This window comes from Notamacropus eugenii, chromosome 1, assembly GCF_028372415.1.
Source record: "Notamacropus eugenii isolate mMacEug1 chromosome 1, mMacEug1.pri_v2, whole genome shotgun sequence".
Taxonomy (NCBI): domain Eukaryota; kingdom Metazoa; phylum Chordata; class Mammalia; order Diprotodontia; family Macropodidae; genus Notamacropus; species Notamacropus eugenii.
The window spans coordinates 734,817,015-734,836,066 of NC_092872.1; the positions used below are offsets into that span (position 1 = coordinate 734,817,015).

Genomic DNA, 19,052 nt, shown 5'->3' on the forward strand with positions numbered 1-19,052 from the left:
GGAGTTCAAGGATGCCTCCATTGTCCATATCTATAAATGGAATGTACTAGGAGTAAAAGAAAGGGAGATGTAGAATGTAGCAAATCATCTCACCAAAAAGAGGAAAGTAAGAGTTTTTACAATGAAGGGGAAGAGGGAGGAGATGAAAGCAAATAATTGAGCCTTGCTCTCATGAGATTTGACTTAAGGAGGGAATAGCACACACACTCAGTTTGATATGGAAATCTATTTTACCCTGCACGAAGTCAAGGCGGGAGGGGATAGGAGAGGGAAGATAATAGAAGGGACAGCTAACTGGGGAAAGGACAATCAGAAGCAAAGACTGTTGTGGGAGGACAGGTCAAGGGAGAGAATGGAATAAATGAAGCGCAGGATAGGACAGAGGGAAATGTGGCAAGTCTTTTACAGCATAACTATTATGGAAGTGCTGTGCATTATTGAACTTGTATGACCTATATTGAATTGCTTGTTTTCTCAATGAGGGTGGGTAAGGAAGGAGGGAGAGAATATGAAACTCAGAGCATTAAGATTCAATGTTAAAAATTGTTTTAGTATGTATCTAGAACTTAAGCTATACAGGAAATGGAGTATAGAAATCTATTCTGCACTACAGGAAAATAGAGGGGAAGGGGCATGAAAGAAGGGTGGAAAATAGAAGGGAAGACATACTGGAGGAAGGAATGAATGGGGTGCATGCTGTCCTGGGGTGGGGGATAGGGAGAGATGGGGACAAAATTTTGAATTCAATGTTAAGAACTGAATGTTAAGAACTGAAAAAGAAATGAATTATTTATTTTTTAAAAGCTTCCCTTTATTGGTCCAAATCATTAACCCTTCAACTGCTTTTATTTTCCACCATCCATTTTGCCATTAGAAGTAGGGGAAGGTGGGAAGAGCCACTGTCCAAGGATTAGAAGCACTGCATTCTCCTTCCGCCATAGCTATTAAATTATGTAACCTCAGGTAAGTCTCTTCATCTTTTTCAACCTCAGATAAATGGAGAATGATTGTATCTGCCCTACCAAGAGACAAGTGGCCAGATCCCCATCTCTGATGGTCTTCTGGAAGAGGTTGTATGATCACTTGGAGAGGTGTGTTAAAGAAATGATTTCTGCTCAGATCTGGGTCACACTATTTGGTATAGATCAAGGATCCTGATTATGTTACTGGTGACATGATTGACCTTTATTAAGTATCATAATTTCTCTGAGATTTCATTTTCTTCATCTGCCAAGAATTCAATTCCTCACCCTTGCCTCCTCCCTGTAGTCCCAGGATTCCAGAAGTCTGGGATCCATTGCATCACAGATAGCATCAAAACAGTCATGAGTGGAGAGATGGCCAGGCATGGTTTGGGACCAATGATGGGTGACCAAAAGGGTGATTTTGAGTGAGAGCGTTTTAACTGTAACCAGCATGGTTCAGCAGAAATCACGGCAGTGGCTGTTGGGAAGAAGGGCAAAGTTCACTAACCTTTTTCTTGGTCTGCTTCCAGCTGTCCCTCTGTGATTTATATAGAACATGAGGTGCCTGATGGGCGTAGGCAGGGGTAATGAAGCATTTCTTCACCACAATTTCTTCTCATTCCTCTGCAGTTCTTCTAAGCTGGGCCCTTGGGGAATTTTTTTCCAGTACAAGGGCATGAAAGGAATTAAAAATAATTTTCTGACCATAACTCATATGAGTTGTGCCAAGAGAATACAAAACTCAGGAAAGAAGAAATTAGCTTGAAATACAAACTTAGAGATGTTTAAATCTTGTCTGAGCCATTTGGTTCTATGTGGCTGAATCAGGTTTACATCAGGAAAGAGCTACAGGTGTTCCTAGGAGCCACAGGGCTAAAAAACTAGTTGACTCCTCTGGAGAAGAGGTATGTCAGCCAAAGACGAACAGATGGTGGGAGAGAGCAGTAGGAGTTGAGGGGACCTGCAGGAAAACAGAAAACAAGACACATTTTCAGGGAGACCAGAGCAGCAAAGGACTCACCTTGGTTCAATGGAGAAATCGACACCATTACCTTTGAAGCTTTGGAAATGGGACTTTTCCAGATCCCTTGTGTGATCTTCCCCTCTCCTCCAGGTAAGCTCTCTTGTCACATGTGCTACCTCTGAGTACCCTACTAATGGTGTGGTAACTACCAAGGGGAAGTGATCCCTTTGATATGAAGGAACTATTTCTTGCCATTTACTGTGTTATGCTATTAATGTAGCCTCTAGATGTCTCCTAGATTAGAGTTTTGAGTGGTTCTGACCCATAATCCTAATGTATTTTCAACCTCAGGCAGCATAGGGAGGGTCATATAAAAGGTAAGAATTATCAAGAAAGGACCTCCATTTGGAAAGTTTTTACAGAAAGGAATGGTGGGAGATTTTAATGACTGATATGACCTGATAAACAGCAAGAAGTAGAGTGGGAAATAAAGTTTTCTGAAAACTTAGTGAGAATTTCAATTGTCAAATCATTCTGAGGACATCGAAAGATGAAAATGGAAAGCAGGAGCACAAAGAGATAGAAAATGGAAAAAATCTGTCAAGATTCCAGGAAAAAAAAACCAAACCTCTTCTCCATCAGTGTCACTGGAGTCACTACATTTGGGCTCTAACTTCATAGTCCCTAGAGTGTTTAACTACAAAGTAGAAATGATAGGAATGTAAACAAAGCTGTCAAGTGACAAGCCCAGACCATTTTTACTATTGGAAGTAATATGAATGTTGAGGTCATTTAGGGATTGATGCTCAAGATATAGAAAAGAAGTAAAAATTTGTTTAATGCCTGATACTGTGATCACAAAGACATTGACTCACCCATGGATCTACTTTCTCATAACTGCAAAATCTCTGAGAATTTCATGGATAATATGCAATGAAGGCATCCTTGATGAAAGTGGAAAGAGCGAATAGGCAGTCTTTCATAGATGGCATCCAACACATACTCATTCCTTATAGATAGTGAGATTCTCTAGAAATTATTGACTGCAGAGGATATTGTATGACTTCCTCAAGCCCCAGAGCATAGTAGATATTCTAAAACAGGGTCTTTAATCAGTTAGAATTAATTATCCACACTGTAAAAACCATGTGAATGAATGATACCTACATTTTACCAAAAAGATGAACAGAAAAGGAGGTCATGTATTGAGAGTGACAGATAACCAGTGGACAAGCTCTGTGTATGTGTATATATGTATATATATTTGTATATATGTAGAGGAAGAAGAGGGTCGTAGCAATTTCTGAAGTAGTTTTTTTTGTCATTATTATACATTCTGTATCAGTGAAGGACTTTCCCAGAGGGTATTCTATGTCTAGACCACACCTTTACAGGCACACAGAGATTACAAAATTCCACCATATTTATTGTTGCTTTGCTATAGGATAATGTTTGCTGTAGTGGATAAAAGGTTGACACTGGAGTCAGGAAGTACTTAGTATAAATCTTCTCTCTGACACCTCCTGACTGGATGAGTATAAGTAACACCTTTCAGAGCCCTAGGATAATTGTTTTTCAAGTATAGATCAGACTAGCTAGCTAGGATTTATTTAAGACTTCAAGTGCTTTGCAAATGTTGCCCCCTTTCTCTCCTAACTGCCCCTGAGAGGGTAGGTACTGTTATTATCCCCATTTTACAAATGAGGAAACTGAGGTAGGCAGATTTAAGCACAGGATCACATAGTCCTGGAAGTCTGGGAGACTGGATATGATTGCAGATGAGTCTCCTCTCTGCATTTGCAATAAGGGATTTCCCTTCTTGAAGAGCCACACAGTAATGAAATCAGGGTCTGGATTAAAAAAAAATTAGTGAAAAACATTCAAGAAAGCACAATTATAAAATGCAATAATATGTAAAATGATGCATTTCAAATTATGCATAATATTTTTCCAGCATGTATTTTTGCTTGTTAAATTATATTTTAGTCTTATTTGCCTCTTTGAAATCTCCAGAATTTTATTCCTCCTGCATAGTGTGTCCATGATTGTGAATGTCATTGTGGTTCGTAGCCCATTCAGCTTCTGTCAGTGCATACGTTATGTTTCTAATTTTTCTTCCTTTCCTCCGTCTCCCTTCATAAAAGTCTCCCCAAATTTCCTTCTATTCTTCATATTCATCCTTATTTAAGATAGATCATGACTTAGTGACAAAATGGAAATAATTCTAGGTCAAGAGTCAGAGGAATTGGGTTCTGATCTGGGCTCTCTTAGCTGTTAACTTGGGCAAGTCATTTAATCTCTTTGATCTGAGTCTCAGTTTCCTCTCTTGTAAAATGTGGGGGATGGAGCAGATGGCCTCTGAGGTCTCTTCCACTTCTAGGTCTGTGACCCTATGACCCATATTTCGTTGGTATTTGGAATAAGAGACAATAGCTTACAGTCCTAGGTGGTTGTCTAGGGAACCTGAGAAGTCTGATGACTTGCCCAGGGTTGCACAGTCAGTATGTGTCAGAGGGAGGACCTGAATTCAATTTCTCCTTCTTTGGAGTGTGCTATTTACTACATTATGCTGTCTCTTTTACAAGTCCCAAAGCCATTATTATGTGTGCGATAATATCCCATTACTTCTTGGGGTGAACATAGCTCTGGATTTGGAATCATGGGGCTTGGGTTCAAATCTCGACTTTTCTGCTTTCTACTCCAATTATCTTCTGCAAATCACATCACTTCTCTGGGCATCAAGGCTCAGTTTGCTTGTTTTCTTCTCTAGGAAGGTCTTTTGGATTCCCTTAGTTGTTAGGGCTCTTTTCCTCCTCCTCAATATGAACGCTTAGATGCTGATTGGTTTACATGTTGTGACTTTCTCTCCCCCACCCCACCCCAGTAAAATATAAGCTCTCAAAAGCAGGGGCTGTAATAACTTTTGTATTTGTTTCCCCAGAAATGCAACACGAATTTGTGAAGGGCCTACTATGTGCCAGGAAGCATCCTAGGAGCTAGCAGTACAAAGACTCAAAGGAAAACAGACCCTCCCCCCTTAAATTCTACAAGGAGAAACAAAATACAGGCTGTCCCCAAAGTCTTAGTGTAGCTTTAATGGACCGCTCCCCCTCCTCAACTCCTCCTGGCTCCCTTGGCTTCCTTAAAGTCGCAGCTAAAATCTTACCTTTCACAAGAAGCCTTTCCTGATCTCCTTTTATACTAAAATGCCTTCCCTCTGTTGATTACCTCTAACTTATCCTGGTTATGGCTTCTTTGGAAATAGTAGATTACAGGTTGTCTCCCCCATTAGAGCATGGCTCCTTGAAGTCAGGGACTTTCTCTTGCCTTTCTTTGTGCTTGTCACATAGTAGGACCTTCATAAATGCTTATCGATTAACTATGTAATATATAGAAATTTTCTAGTTGTGTGACCCCGGGCAAGTCACTTAATTGCCCTGTACCTCAGTTTTCTCATCTATAAAATAGAGGGGGTTGACCTCAATGATTTCTAAGTTCCCCTCCTGCCTCAAACTTTTGATGCTATGAAGCCTAAAAAAGCTGGGGAGGGGATGAGGAGCACTAATGGAGAGACCAGCTGTAGGAACGAGGGGGCACTTGGGCTGAGCCTGGAACAGAGCTGGCAATTCCAAGATGTAGAGAGGAAGCAGACTATTCCAGGTGTAGGAGACTGTGCCGGGACACCATGAAGAGCAAATAAGGCCAGCTGGGTCAGAATGTCAAGTGCATGAGTAGGGCTTGAGTGAAACTAGCCTAAAAAGGAAGTTCAGACGCAGAAGACAAGAGGCTATAAATGTTGAAGTGAGGAGGTTGTACCATACCCCAGAGGCAGGAGAAAGCCAAGGGACTTGTGCAGGAGGAGAGTACAGTGGGCAAGTCTATGCTTGAGGATTATGAATTTGGAAGCTGTGTGGAATGTGGATTAAAGCGTGACAGAGAGACCCATTAGAAGGCTAGAATAGTCTGGATGAGAGGGAATGGGGGTCTGAACTAACCTTGGGATTGTGTGAGTAGAGAAGGGGAAGAATGTAAGAGATGTTATGGAGATAGAATTGATAAGACTTGGCCATTGCTTTTATAGCAGGACAGGGATGGGAGAAGGGAAAATGAAGACTTTTTAGGATACCTCAAAGGTTATCCTAAACCTGGGAACCCAGGCAAGTGGAAGGATGGCACAGTCAGCAGGAAGAAAGAAGGTGGGCATGGGTTTCAGGGCAAAGATAGTAAGTTCTACTTTGGATGTGTTGAGCTTGAGAAGCCTATGGAATGTCCATGTGAAGGCTAAGTATGTAGATTTTGGAGTCATCTGTAGAGACGTTACAGTCAAATTTGTGGGAGCAAACAAGATCTCCAGGAAAGAGAAATAGAAAGAAGAGGGCTCAAGGACAGAGCCTTGGAGTACACCCACGCGTAGGCTTCCTAGAATACATTAGCATTTAATAATTTTGTTATTCAGTCATTTTTCATTTGTAGCTGATTCTTGATGACCCCAATGCAGTTTTCTTGGTAAAGATATTGGAGTTATTTGCCATCTCCTTCTCCAATTTACTGTACAGATGAAGAAACTGAGGCAAATAGGGCTAAATGACTTGCTAGTAAGCATCTGGGACCAGATTTGAATTCAGGAAGATGAGTTGTCTTGACTCCAGCACACCATCCATTGCATCATCTAGCTGCCAGCATTTAGTTTGGCTAGTATTTAAATAGCACTTTTACAAATTTAATTTCCTTTTATAGTCACAACGACCTTGGGAGGAAATAGAAGAGAAGGGACCAAAGGAAAGTAGATAATGACCATATGGGAAAATCCACATTTATGTACAGCTTGCTTGTTGTGAATGACTTTTTCTAAGAATTTTGCTGTGAAAGAAAGGAAGAAAATTTAAAAAAATACATTGAGGGGATGGTAAGATCAAGTGATGGTTTTTGTGGTGGCAATGGTTGTCTTTTTAAGGATTGTGGAGAACTAGATCTTCTTGTAGGCAGGCAAGGAAGGAGCCTGTAGATAGGGACAGATTGAAGGCTGGAGAGAAACTCTAAGAGGGGAGTGGTAATGACCAATGGGGCAGAATCCTAGAGGATTTAAGAGGAGACAGTCTGAAGGACTCAAGTAGAGGAGGTGACCTTGACAAATAAAGGCAGCCCTTCCTCCTCTGAGAATAAAGTAAAAGAAGAAAGAATATTGGGGATGGGAATGGAATGCACATTTATTAAGCACCTACTGTGCTAATTGCTTTATAAATATCTCATTGGAATAGGGCATGGCGTTGAGGGGATTTGACATGAAAAACTGCAGAAAAGAGGTAGCTCAAAATAGATTGTATTCTCATTAAAGCGCCAGCTGAGGTGTTGAGAGAAACATGTAATCAAGTGGTACAGATACTATCAGAGGGGACAATTTAGAGTGAATCAGGGAGGAGTGAAAGTTTGCCGTGCAGCAGTGAGAGCCTGCTTAAGATTAGACAGCACCCATTTCAACACAAGTCTAGAAGCGACTTCAGAAACCATCGAGGCTAACCTCTTGACTTTGTAGATGGGGAAACTGAAGTCTGCTCAGACTCAATGATTTACTTAAAATAGAAAGCCCCCTCCCTCAAGTCAAGATTCCAACTCAGGTTCTCTAACCCCAAAGCCAGTACTCTTTCCCTGCTTTGATTCATTGCATTCTCAAGCAAAATTTGACTTTCTTTGTATCCTCAGTGTTTAATGTAGTGCCCTGGGCACAGTAAACATTTAATAAACCTTTGTTGTTATTTTGTGATTGTTGATGATAATTATGTCGATGATAACGATGATGACTATGATGACAGCATCAATGATGATGGTGGTGGTGGTGATAGTGATGATGATGGTGGTGATGATGTCATTCATGTCATGTGCTTTTCTCCAAAAACAAGAAAGCAGGAATAAAGATACAAGATGGTAGAGGTAATCCAAAGTTGCTGTTTGGAGGTTTTACTGTACTCAGTCAAGTAAGAACTGAAAATCTGAGATCACAGACAGTTTTCAGGACCTAGGTCAGTATGTTAGGTCATAAACCTAGAGCTGAAAGGGACCTCTGATTCCACCTAATCCAACCCTTTCATTTTATAGATGAGGAAACTGAGACTGAGGAAGGGTCAATAGATTCCCCACATTACATGAGTACTGAATATGAAAGACAGGATTTGAATCTGGAGTCAGTGCTCTGTCCACCCCACTCCTTTGATGGAAACTATTCTGTTTCCTCTGCCTGCTAACATCCTTTCATTAGAGACTATGTTTTCTTAAAACTGTGAATGACACTTGTTGAATAGCCAACCCCTCTCCTCTAAGTGACTTAAATGAGTAGACTTCTCTATTGTGATCATCTATGTTTGCATATCAAATTTCTTAGCCCACCACTTAGCAATGAGGATTTCCTTCAGTCTAGGGCCCTTAGTAAACTTTTACAACATGTCAGGCACCATCACCGTTCTGGGAATACAAATTCACAAGTTCGACAGTTTTGCTGCCCTCATGGACCTAACACAAGTTAACATTTTTCAACCCAACCCAACTCCTTGCTTCCCATAATAGCAATCTCTTTAATTCCCATTGTCATGACCTTCTATTCACCTCCATAGGCAAGAGTGGTCCCATATTTAACCTCTTCCTCTCCCTTACCTTTGCCTTCACTCCACTTCTGCCATATCCAACATGGTCAAATCCTATATCTCATCATCTGTCTCAAATATTTCACCACTAAAACCACTCAGATTTAATTTCTTCCTACTACTTTCATAGTACTTTATTTGACCTCAAGGCTTGGGATAAAGTAAATATCTGAGTTCAAGAATTTCTAGAAAATTGGCACTCAGGAAAATCATGAAGTTTTTTATCATGAAATACACCAAGCAGGCACAAGAAAAACATACACACACACACACACACACACACTCACAATATAAACAGACAGAGGTTTGTTTCTACATACAAGAAACTCATCCCAGCCTGAAGATGAGGGAGATGTGTTAGGGAGAAAACAATCAAAGTCAAGGTTCAGGTGGCAAGAATATATACCCTAAGAATGGGTTTGGGTGAGAATAGATCATCAGTGCCAGACTTAGGCACTCCTAATCAGACCCAGATGTGGTGGGAAAGTAATCAGGGTCCTTTATGGATATCAGGAGTGGGCCAAGTTCAGGCAAGGTGAGTTTTGATATGGGTTCCATGAACAGTGGAAGGATCTGATCATAGTTAAGGCAAGAGAAGGAAAATGATTTCACTCCCCACAGCAGGTCAAGACTTCATTCAGTCAAAAAGTGCCAAGCCTTATCAGCCTGACACAGAGCTCACAGTAGAAAAGTCAAGACTGTCTATTTTGACAGATCCTTCTACGGGCATTAAGACCACATAGCCATTTTGCAGCCCAATCATTTTAAATATGGCATAGAACTATAAGCATGGTATCTAGCAGCATCAAACAATAATTATAAAAATCAACAACATAATGTTTACAATTACCACACACTGTAGACTTCACAGAATAGGAAATTGCTACAAATAGCTTAAATAATTGAAATTAATTGCTTCTCTTCCTACAGCAACAAGAATTTATTGTGAGTTCACCATAAGCCAAGCATTGAGGAGGCAAAAAGAAAGCATCAGATTTATCCTTGCCCTCAAGGGGTTGACCTTCTAAAGGAGGAAAACAACACATAATGAGGTAGGGTGAAGGTGGAGGAGGGGAGAGAGAGGGCATTGGCACAGGGCATGCTGGGCCAGAAGAGCAGACAGACAGCCAAAGGAAGGAAGCGGGATAGAGAAACACTCATTAATTCATTAATTAAATGCCTACTATGTGCGTGGCACTGTGCTAAACACTTTACAAATATCATGTTCTTTAATCTTCACAGAGAGGTGAATGATGCATGGCCAACCTAGGCTTTTCCTCAAAATAGAGGAGGAGTTCCTTCCACCAAGAAGGAACTCAGCAGTGAGATAAGGAGTTGATGTGATGGAGAGATGTTCCAAGGTGAGCAGGCGTCTGACTCATGGTGGCAAAATCCCTAGACTCAGGAGTTCAGCCAGAAGGAGAAAACCAGGGTGGTGAAGGGCTTTGGGTTTATGTTATCAGAGCAATTGAAAGAAAGAAGGGATTTTTAGCCTAAAGAAGAGACAATTTACAAAAAAAAATGTTGTCTTCCAGTGTATAAAGGACTCCCACCTAGCAAAGGAGTTAGACTTCTTCTGTTGGGCCCAGGAGAAAAGAACAAGTTAAAATGAAGGAAGCAAAGCAAATGTAGGGGCTCCCTTGGAGGCAGACAGCAGGATGTTGTAGAAAGCACAGAAGCCCCAAGGTCAGAAAACCTGGGCTTACATCCTATGTCTGACACTTTTCACTTGGGTCACTTTCAGTAATTCATTCAACCTCTCTGGACTCAGTTTCCATACCTGTAAAAGAAGGAGTGTTGGACTAGACATCTCCTGAGGTCCATGCCAGAGTCAACATCTATGATCCAAAGTTTCAAAAAGGCTAATTAGACGTGTTGTCAGGAATAATTTCATAATCATCTTCTTCATCATCATCATCACATTTAGAAAGTTATCTGTTTGCAAAATACAAACTTTATCTGGCTTGATTGTCCCAATAAGCTACTAAGGGCAGTTAGATGTTAAAGTAGATAGAGCACTGGGTCTGGAATCAATAAGACTCATCTTTCTGAGTTCAAATCTAGTCTCAGACATTTACGAGCTGTTTGACTGGGCAAGTCACTCAATGATGTTTGCCTTAGTTTCCTCATCTATAAAATGAGCTGGAGAAGGAAATTGCAAACCATTCTAGTATATTTGTCAGATGGGATCACCAAGAGTTGGACATGACTGAAGTAACTGAATAATGAAAGGGCTTATTACTATCTTTACTTTACAGATGAGGAAAACAAGGCATACAGAAGTCTACTGATTTGCCCAGGTTCTCACAGCTAGTGCTGGATGAGATGACTTCCAACTTTCACATTCAGTGATTCAGGGATGTGAGAACCAGAGAAATGGTGAGGTGTGTCGACAGTTTGGGCAGCCCCAGAGAAAAGAGACAGACTGTTCTGCCAAAACTTGTTCCTCTGGATAACTTCCTTTCCACAGTGAGTTGGGGTTTACTGCCCCTCCTCTGTGTCTTAAAAAAATAGTTTGACTGGTATTATTAGCTGGATAATCACTCCCTAGTGGAGAAAGAGTGGCCTGGAGTTTGCTCTCCATTGGCATCATCCCAACTGCTGGGATCAGGGTCGGTAGTCTAGGCCCAGAGTCCAGTATTGGAAAGCAATGCCGTGCCCTTCTCATTCCAAGCCACACTCAGCCTGCAGAGATGTCAGGATTACAGTTTGTCCTCTCTTATCCGTGCCCTGGGTCCATTTTCCTCACCTTTCTCTAGAGCATCTCCAGATCCCCCAGGTTGTCTTTGAAATTGTAAGAAACTGATGACATTTACAAAGTGTTCTGGGGCTCAACAAAAGGGCAGCATCTTGGACATGTTTTCACTTGTGGACAGAAACAGCAACGGTTGAAAACCCTTCACCTCAGGAGGCATCAGCAGGCTGGAAGGGTGTAGGCTTTCTCTGAGCCAAACCTTTTTCCCAGGACTCCCCTTACTGGACTTGAGACCAGCACACATGAGTCAGGAAAGCCAGCACCAATTGGGTGCTGTCACTGCCGGGGAATCACATGATCACAACCAATTGGTGGCAGAGCATTGACTGGGTGCCGAATATGTCCCCTTACTTTTCCACCTTCTGCCTGGTTCTATGAAGCTCACCGATGCTCATCTCTCTTCTCCTTCCCTCTCTTTTACTGTCAGTCTTCCCCCCTCCTTTATTTTCTTCTATTTCCCCTCTTGATCCCCTCTTTCACTCTGTCTTGATTTTGCTCTCTCCCTTCATCCCCCTTTCTCCTTTCTCTCCCCCTCCTTTGATTTTTCCTTCTCAATTTCTCTCTGTCACACTTTCTCTCCGTGTCTAGTTCTTTGTCCTCTGTGTCTATCTCTGTTCCTTTGTCTCTGTATCTGTGTATGTGTCTATCTCTGTCTGTTTCCCTTTGTCTCTCTCTGTCTCTCTATGTCTCCCTCTGTCTCTCTGTGTGCCTCTGCCTCTATCTCTCTCTGTCTCTGTCTTTGTCTCACTGTCTCTATCTCCTCTCCATCTCTGTGTCTCCCTCTGTCTCTGTCTCTTTCTGTCTCCATTAGTCTCTGTCTTTTTTTGTCCCACTGTCTCTCTCTCTGTCTCTCCCTTCCTAATTGCAGTACTTCTGATCACCATTTCTTTAATGAAGCCCAGTTCTCCAGTATTCAGCCCATGGATATAGTCCCTGCCACCTGCTTAACTCAGCTGTGGCCATTCAGAAGTCAAGTTTTAAAAAAACACTTTTCTGGACCAACAGATCTGTTTCCTTGACCTAGAAACTCTGAAACTTTTCTGGGAAATCTTCTCCATTGCATTCTTAAAAACCAGTACTATCTTGCCCAAACCAGGCAACCTGATCTTTCTCAGAATTTATCAAAAGCAAAATATACACATATTATATGTGTGTGTATGTATCAGTACATGTAATATATAGGGAATAAGGATTTATATAGTGCCTACTATCTGCTGGCACTGTGCTAAGTAAACACTTTATAATTATGATCCTATTTGAGCCTCACAACCCTGAGCTGTGTTATATTATTATGCTTATTTTACAGTTGAGGCAAAAAAAAAAGTTCTGTCTCAATCAAATTCACACAGCTAGAAAGGGTCTGAGGTCAGATTTGAACTTATGAAGATGAATCTTCCTAACTCCAGACCTGGCACTATATCCGATGCACCAAGTGGATAACTTTGAAAGCTACAAGGGAGCCTGGGAAAGCTCCCTTCCTATATTGCCAATGGAGAAGCAGGACCCATGAGGTACGATTCCAAGGGAAGGTCCATTTTAGCCCTAAATCAATGCTCCTGTGTTCCCGACCAGAAACCATATACCCCCATTCCTCCCACTGACATTGGCTAATTCCCAAACCTTTCACTGACAAATGTTGATATTTCAAGATAGATGCCTCAGTACTCAAAGGAATGAAGCTATAATGATGGGATATTAAGTGAGGGTTAGGAATGAAGAAGATGGAGGGGGAGGCTTTAAAAAATTCACATTCTAATGTCTTGAAAGTAGTTTTTTCAGTCAACTTACAAATGAGACCAGCAATGTGTGTGTGTGTGTGTGTGTGTGTGTGTGTTTGCATGAGCATGTGTGTGTCTCTCTGTCCATCTTATGCATCTCCTACCCCTCAACAGTCAGGTCTAAGCTAGCTTCCATGTGGGCTCAGTTCAGAAGGTTCTGAAAGAAACACTCCTCAGAACATTCATCTCTTTTCCATTCAGACTAAAGTTTACTAATTCCAGAAATGCCTGGGTTCAAATTTCTTCTCTATTAATTGTGCCAACAAGGTCAAATTTTCTCATCTGGAAATTGGTCAGGGAGGAATGGAGGGAGGAAGATGTTGGATTCCATGACCTCAAGGTTACCTTGTAACTCTAAATCTATGACTCAGTAATCCTAAATAGAACACATTCACACTAAAGTGTGAATGACTGAGGTCAACTTGAATGCAACTCTCTTGCAGTGAACATCATCTCTTATTAACAATTTTAACCAAAGGAATGACTCACTAAGGCAGGTAGGTGTCATTGTGGACAGAGAGCTTGATTTGAAGATCTGAGTTTGAATCCTACCTCAGACTCACTAGCTATGCAATCTGAGCTTGTCACTTAACCTTCATCAGCCTCAGTTTCCCCATCTGTAAGATGAAAATATCTAAAGTACCTTTTTCACATGCTTGTGAAAATCATTCAACTAAAGAAACAGATATCTATTAAGTACCAATTATATGCCACCGTAGTGAGCACTGGGAAAACAAAGACAAAGACCAGACCTGTTCTCAAGGTCTCAGTCTAATGAATCAAATGAGATAATACATGTAATATGTCTGTGAACCTCAAAACACTATATATGTGCTTTGTGGTGGTGGTGGTTTAGTCATTTCTTACTTTTCATGACCTCATTTGATTTTTTGTGGCAAAGATATGGAGTGGTTTGCTATTTTCTTCTCCAACTAATTTGAAAGATGAGAAAACTGAGTCAAAGAGGGTTAACTGACTTTCCCAGGGTGACACAGCTAGTATATGTCTGAGGCTAGACTTGAACTCAGGAAGATATCTTCTCTCCAAGCCCAGCACCTTATACAATGGTCACATAACTGCCTCTAGTAAATGCTAGATATTATTAATATCTAATGGTAACAATTTCTCCATGCCAGGATGATGGCAAGAAGGAGAGGAGCTTCCTCTTCCCCTGAAATCTTACCCTATGGGCACTGTCTTTGGTCCGAAAAGAGCACTACATTGGAAGTCTGAAGACCTAACCAGCTGAACAACCTTGAGAAATATCCTTCCCCTATCTGTATCTCAGTTTCCCCATCTGTCAGATCAAAGGGTTGATATGATGATCTTTAAGGTCTCTCCCAACTCTAATTTACAACTAGGGTTTGCTTGCAAAATGTTGGATCCCCCTCAAAGAAAGTTGTGAAACAGAGGATGAATAGCACTTTTCCAGTAAGGTGGAGACCGAAATCTTATTCAAGTATTTTATGGGATCAATGATCCCCAGGTCTCATCTACCTATGCACTTCTGGGAACTTGGCATCAAAGGTAACAAGTGTACTGCTGGAGGAGCTAGAGAAGACAGATACCAAAGTTTGGTTGGCCTCTAGAGGGCTCTAGAGCCTAGAGCATTGAAAAGGAACAGCTGAATCAAGCTGGACCAAGTCATTCTGCCAGATGGAGGCTGTTTGGTCAGAGCAGTTTACTCTGTGTGGACCAAAAGGAGGGGTTGACAGATCACTCTACTGCCTCATAATACAAGATAAAGTTCAGGTCCCTAAGCCCAGCACTTAAGCTGTCTCCATCATGTGACTCTATCCCACCTCCATAATCACTCATTCAACAAGCATGTCTCAAGCACTTACTATGAGCCAGAAACCATACCAGGTATTGGCAGGGATGTGCTGGTAAATATTTAACAACCAGCTGGTTGGGGGCAGGACAAGGGAAGGAAACACTTTTAAGTGTAATCTGCATTGCTAACAGTGTATCACTTAAGTCTAGATAATCAAAAAACAAACAAAAAAAAAACAAACCAAAACCAAAAACATAAAAGTGAAGCACTGATTTGTAAGGTTTTTTCTATTTGTACAGTATGATCATGCTGAAAATGTAGCAATCAGCTCTCTCATGGGCTCCAGCACACCCCAGATGAGGATATAAAGACAAATGCCCTGCCCTCAAGGACCTCACATTCTATTTGGATAATGAAGAATACCAGGTACACAGGGGAACATATACAAAATATGCACAAAGTAAATTAAGAAAGACTACATGAGGGTGGACCTTGAATAATTGAAGAGATCACTTAAGGTCTCATGCAGGAGGCTGTACTTAAGCCTGAAGGAAGGTAGCACTTATAAGACAAGAAGGGAGAGGAGAGTGTATTTCTTGGAATGGAGTACAGCCAGTGTAAAGGAAAAGAGGAAGGACAAGGGATGTCATGAAGGGTAAGTAGGTTATTCAGTCTGGCTGGAAGGTAGAGTGTGTAAAAGTACGTAAAACCACATAAAATTATGTGGTAAGCCTTGGAATGGAGACAAGAACTAGCCCCTCAAGGGCTTTCCATGCCAAACAGAGGAGATCCTGTTTTATTCTCAGGTAGCAGGGACATAAGGGAGCTTCCAAAGCAGGTTAGTGACATGTCAGAGCTGTTCTACAGGAATATTCATTTTTTTAGATCTCTGGAAGGTGGACTGGAGAAGAGAGAGACTGGAGCGAGCTAGATAGCCCAGGTGGAAGGTAATCAGGGTCAGAACTAGGGTGCCAGCTGTGTGTGCAGACAGAAGGGGGTGAATTTAAGAGAAGTGGTGGAGATGTTGATAAGACCTAGCCATTGAATAGCTGTGAAGGATGCTTTCTCCTCCTGGGATTCCTACTGTTGTCTTTAAGAAGCCCTCAACTGAGTATCGACAGTTGAATCATGGCTCCCTGTTTCCCTTTATCACAGGGAGTTAATTCATTGGTCCTCCAACCTGCATCTCAGAACTTGAGCCGGCAGAAATTGGCAGAAGGAAGGCTTTATCAGCTATCCACAATTAAGAAAATTGAGCTCTCAGGTTCCCGGAACAAGAGAAGAAAATTGCTCCTCTACTGTAGTGAGAGACTGTAAGGGCACTGTTTTACAAAACTGACACCAGATCAAAGTAGCTAAAATAATGGGAGGGTCGGGTTTCTATTCCGATTGCTGTGGAACCTTGAGCAAGGTTCTGGCCCTCAGTTATCCTGCATATAAAATGGGGAGGCAGCAGATTACAGGGTAAATAGGACTAGAGATGGAATTAGCTGAATAACCCAGAGAAGGAAACAATTTGCTCAAGGTCACACCATGAATTAGTGTCAGAAGAAGGTCTAGGACTTCAGGATGGAAGGAACCTTAGTGATCAAGTGGTTCTTGCCCTGTTTTGTGTTCTGGCACTAAGTCTGGAGAAACTATAGATTATAGACTCTTCATATTCTTAAAATACATAAAAGAATTCAATTCAATAAATATTTATTAAGCACCTACTATGTGTCAGGCACTATGCCAACCACTGGGGATACAAAAACATGGCCAAGATAGTACCTGACCTCAATGAGTTTACAATCTAATAGAGGAACTTATGATCTAGGAAATAGATTATGCTGAAAATCCAGTTATCAAAATATTTATAAAAACCAGGTCACAGATGCCAGGTTAAGAATTCTGATCCCTGGGGGGTGGAGCCAAGATGGCAGAGTAGAAAGATGGACATACACATAGCTCTGAACCCACAACCCATAGAATGTCTGTAAAAAAGAACCCCCGGCGAATTCTGGAGCAGCAGAAGCCACAGAACGGTGGAGCGGAGGAGATTTCTGTTCCAGAGAGACCTGCAAACCTCTCACAAAAGGTCCATCATGCTGAGGACGTGGAGTGGAGCCCAGCCCTGCCGTGGCCACCCCGCACTGAGAAGAACAGATCCCAGCAGGCTTCAGGGACGGGATCTCCACCGGCCACGCAGGTCCCTCCACCCACAGGTGACAGGGGTCAGTGAGAGGGTCTCTTTAGCAGGTCTAGAGCGGAGTGGGGTGCCCCCGTAACTCAGGCCCCCTCGGGAGGCAACAGCAGATGCGGGAGCAGACCAGGGCTCCCCAAGCAGGCAGGAGCCTGGATCCATTGTTGAAGGTCTCTGCATAAACCCCCTGAAGGAACTGAGCCCTGAGGCGGCCCTGCCCCCACCTGAGCACCTGAACTTAATCTCACACTGACTAGCAGCCCTGGCCCCACCCAAAGCCCTGAGGCTGGGAAGCAGCATTTGAATCTCAGACCCCAAGCACTGGCTGGGAGGATCTGGAGACCAAGTGGGTGTGAAGAGAATATTCAGAAGTCAAGTCACTGGCTGGGAAAATGTCCAGAAAAGGGAAAAGAAATAAGACTATAGAAGGTTACTTTCTTGGTGAACAGGCATTTCCTCCCTTCCTTTCTGATGAGGAAGAACAATGCTTACCATCAGGGAAAGACACAGAAGTCAAGGCTTCTATATCCCAGCCCACTCAATGGGCTCAGGCCATGGAAGAGCTCAAAAAGGATTTTGAAAATCAAGTTAGAGAGGTGGAGGAAAAGCTGGGAAGAGCAATGAGAGACATGCAGTCAAAGCATGAACAGCAGGTCAGCACCCTGCTAAAGGAGACCCAAAAAAATGCTGAAGAAAATAACACCTTGAATAATAGGCTAACTCAATTGGCAAAAGAGGTTCAAAAAGCCAATGAGGAGAAGAATGCTTTCAAAAGCAGAATTAGCCAAATGGAAAAGGAGGTTCAAAAGCTCACTGAAGAAAATAGTTCTTTCAAAATTAGAATGGAACAGATGGAGGTTAATGACTTTATGAGAAACCAAGAAATCACAAAACAAAACCAAAAGAATGAAAAAATGGAAGATAATGTGAAATATCTCATTGGAAAAACAACTGACCTGGAAAATAGATCCAGAAGAGACAATTTAAAAATTATGGGCCTACCTGAAAGCCATGATCAAAAAAAGAGCCTAGACATCATCTTTCATGAAATTATCAAAGAAAACTGCCCTGAGATTCTAGAACCAGAGGGCAAAATAAATATTCAGGGAATCCACAGAACACCACCTGAAAGAGATACAAAAAGAGAATCTCCTAGGAACATTGTGGCCAAATTCCAGAGTTCCCAGGTCAAGGAGAAAATATTGCAAGCAGCTAGAAAGAAACAATTCAAGTATTGTGGAAATACAATCAGGATAACACAAGATCTAGCAGCTTCTACATTAAGGGACTGAAGGGTGTGGAATAGGATATTCCAGAAGTCAAAGGAACTAGGACTAAAACCAAGAATCACCTACCCAGCAACACTGAGTATAATACTTCAGGGGAAAAATTGGTCTTTCAATGAAATAGAGGACTTTCAAGCATTCTTGATGAAAAGACCAGAGCTGAAAAGAAAATTTGACTTTCAAACACAAGAATGAAGAGAAGCATGAAAAGGTGAACAGCAAAGAGAAGTCATAAGGGACTTACTAAAGTTGAACTGTTTACATTCCTACACGGAAAGACAATATTTGTAACTCTTGAAACTTTTCAGTATCTGGGTACTGGGTGGGATTACACACACACACATGCACACGCACACACACATAGAGACAGAGTGCACAGAATGATTTGAAGAGGATGGGATCATGTCTTAAAAAACTGAAATCAAGCAGTGAGAGAGAAATATATTGGGAAGAGAAAGGGAGAAATGGAATGGGGCAAATTATCTCTCATAAAAGATGCAAGCAAAAGACTTATTAGTGGAGGGATAAAGAGGGGAGGTGAGAGAAAAACATGAAGATTACTCTCATCACATTCCACTAAAGGAAGGAATAAAATGCACACTCATTTTGGTATGAAAACCTATCTTACAATACAAGAAAGTGGGGGATAAGGGGATACGCAGGGTGGGGGAAATGATGGAAGGCAGGGCATGGGGAGGAGGGAGCAATCTGAA

General features: G+C 41.7%; 1 long non-coding RNA gene across 2 annotated transcripts; it reads left to right on the forward strand.

Annotated features, from left to right (window-relative positions):
• The first annotated feature begins 1,600 nt into the window (after positions 1-1,600).
• On the forward strand, positions 1,601-19,052 carry LOC140521713 (uncharacterized). Of its 2 annotated transcripts, XR_011973034.1 has the most exons (5): positions 1,601-2,079; positions 9,495-9,616; positions 9,807-9,925; positions 14,234-15,297; positions 16,027-19,052. It is a non-coding gene; the product is annotated as an uncharacterized lncRNA (long non-coding RNA). The 2 variants fall into 2 exon arrangements; XR_011973033.1 differs by having other exon boundaries at positions 14,234-19,052.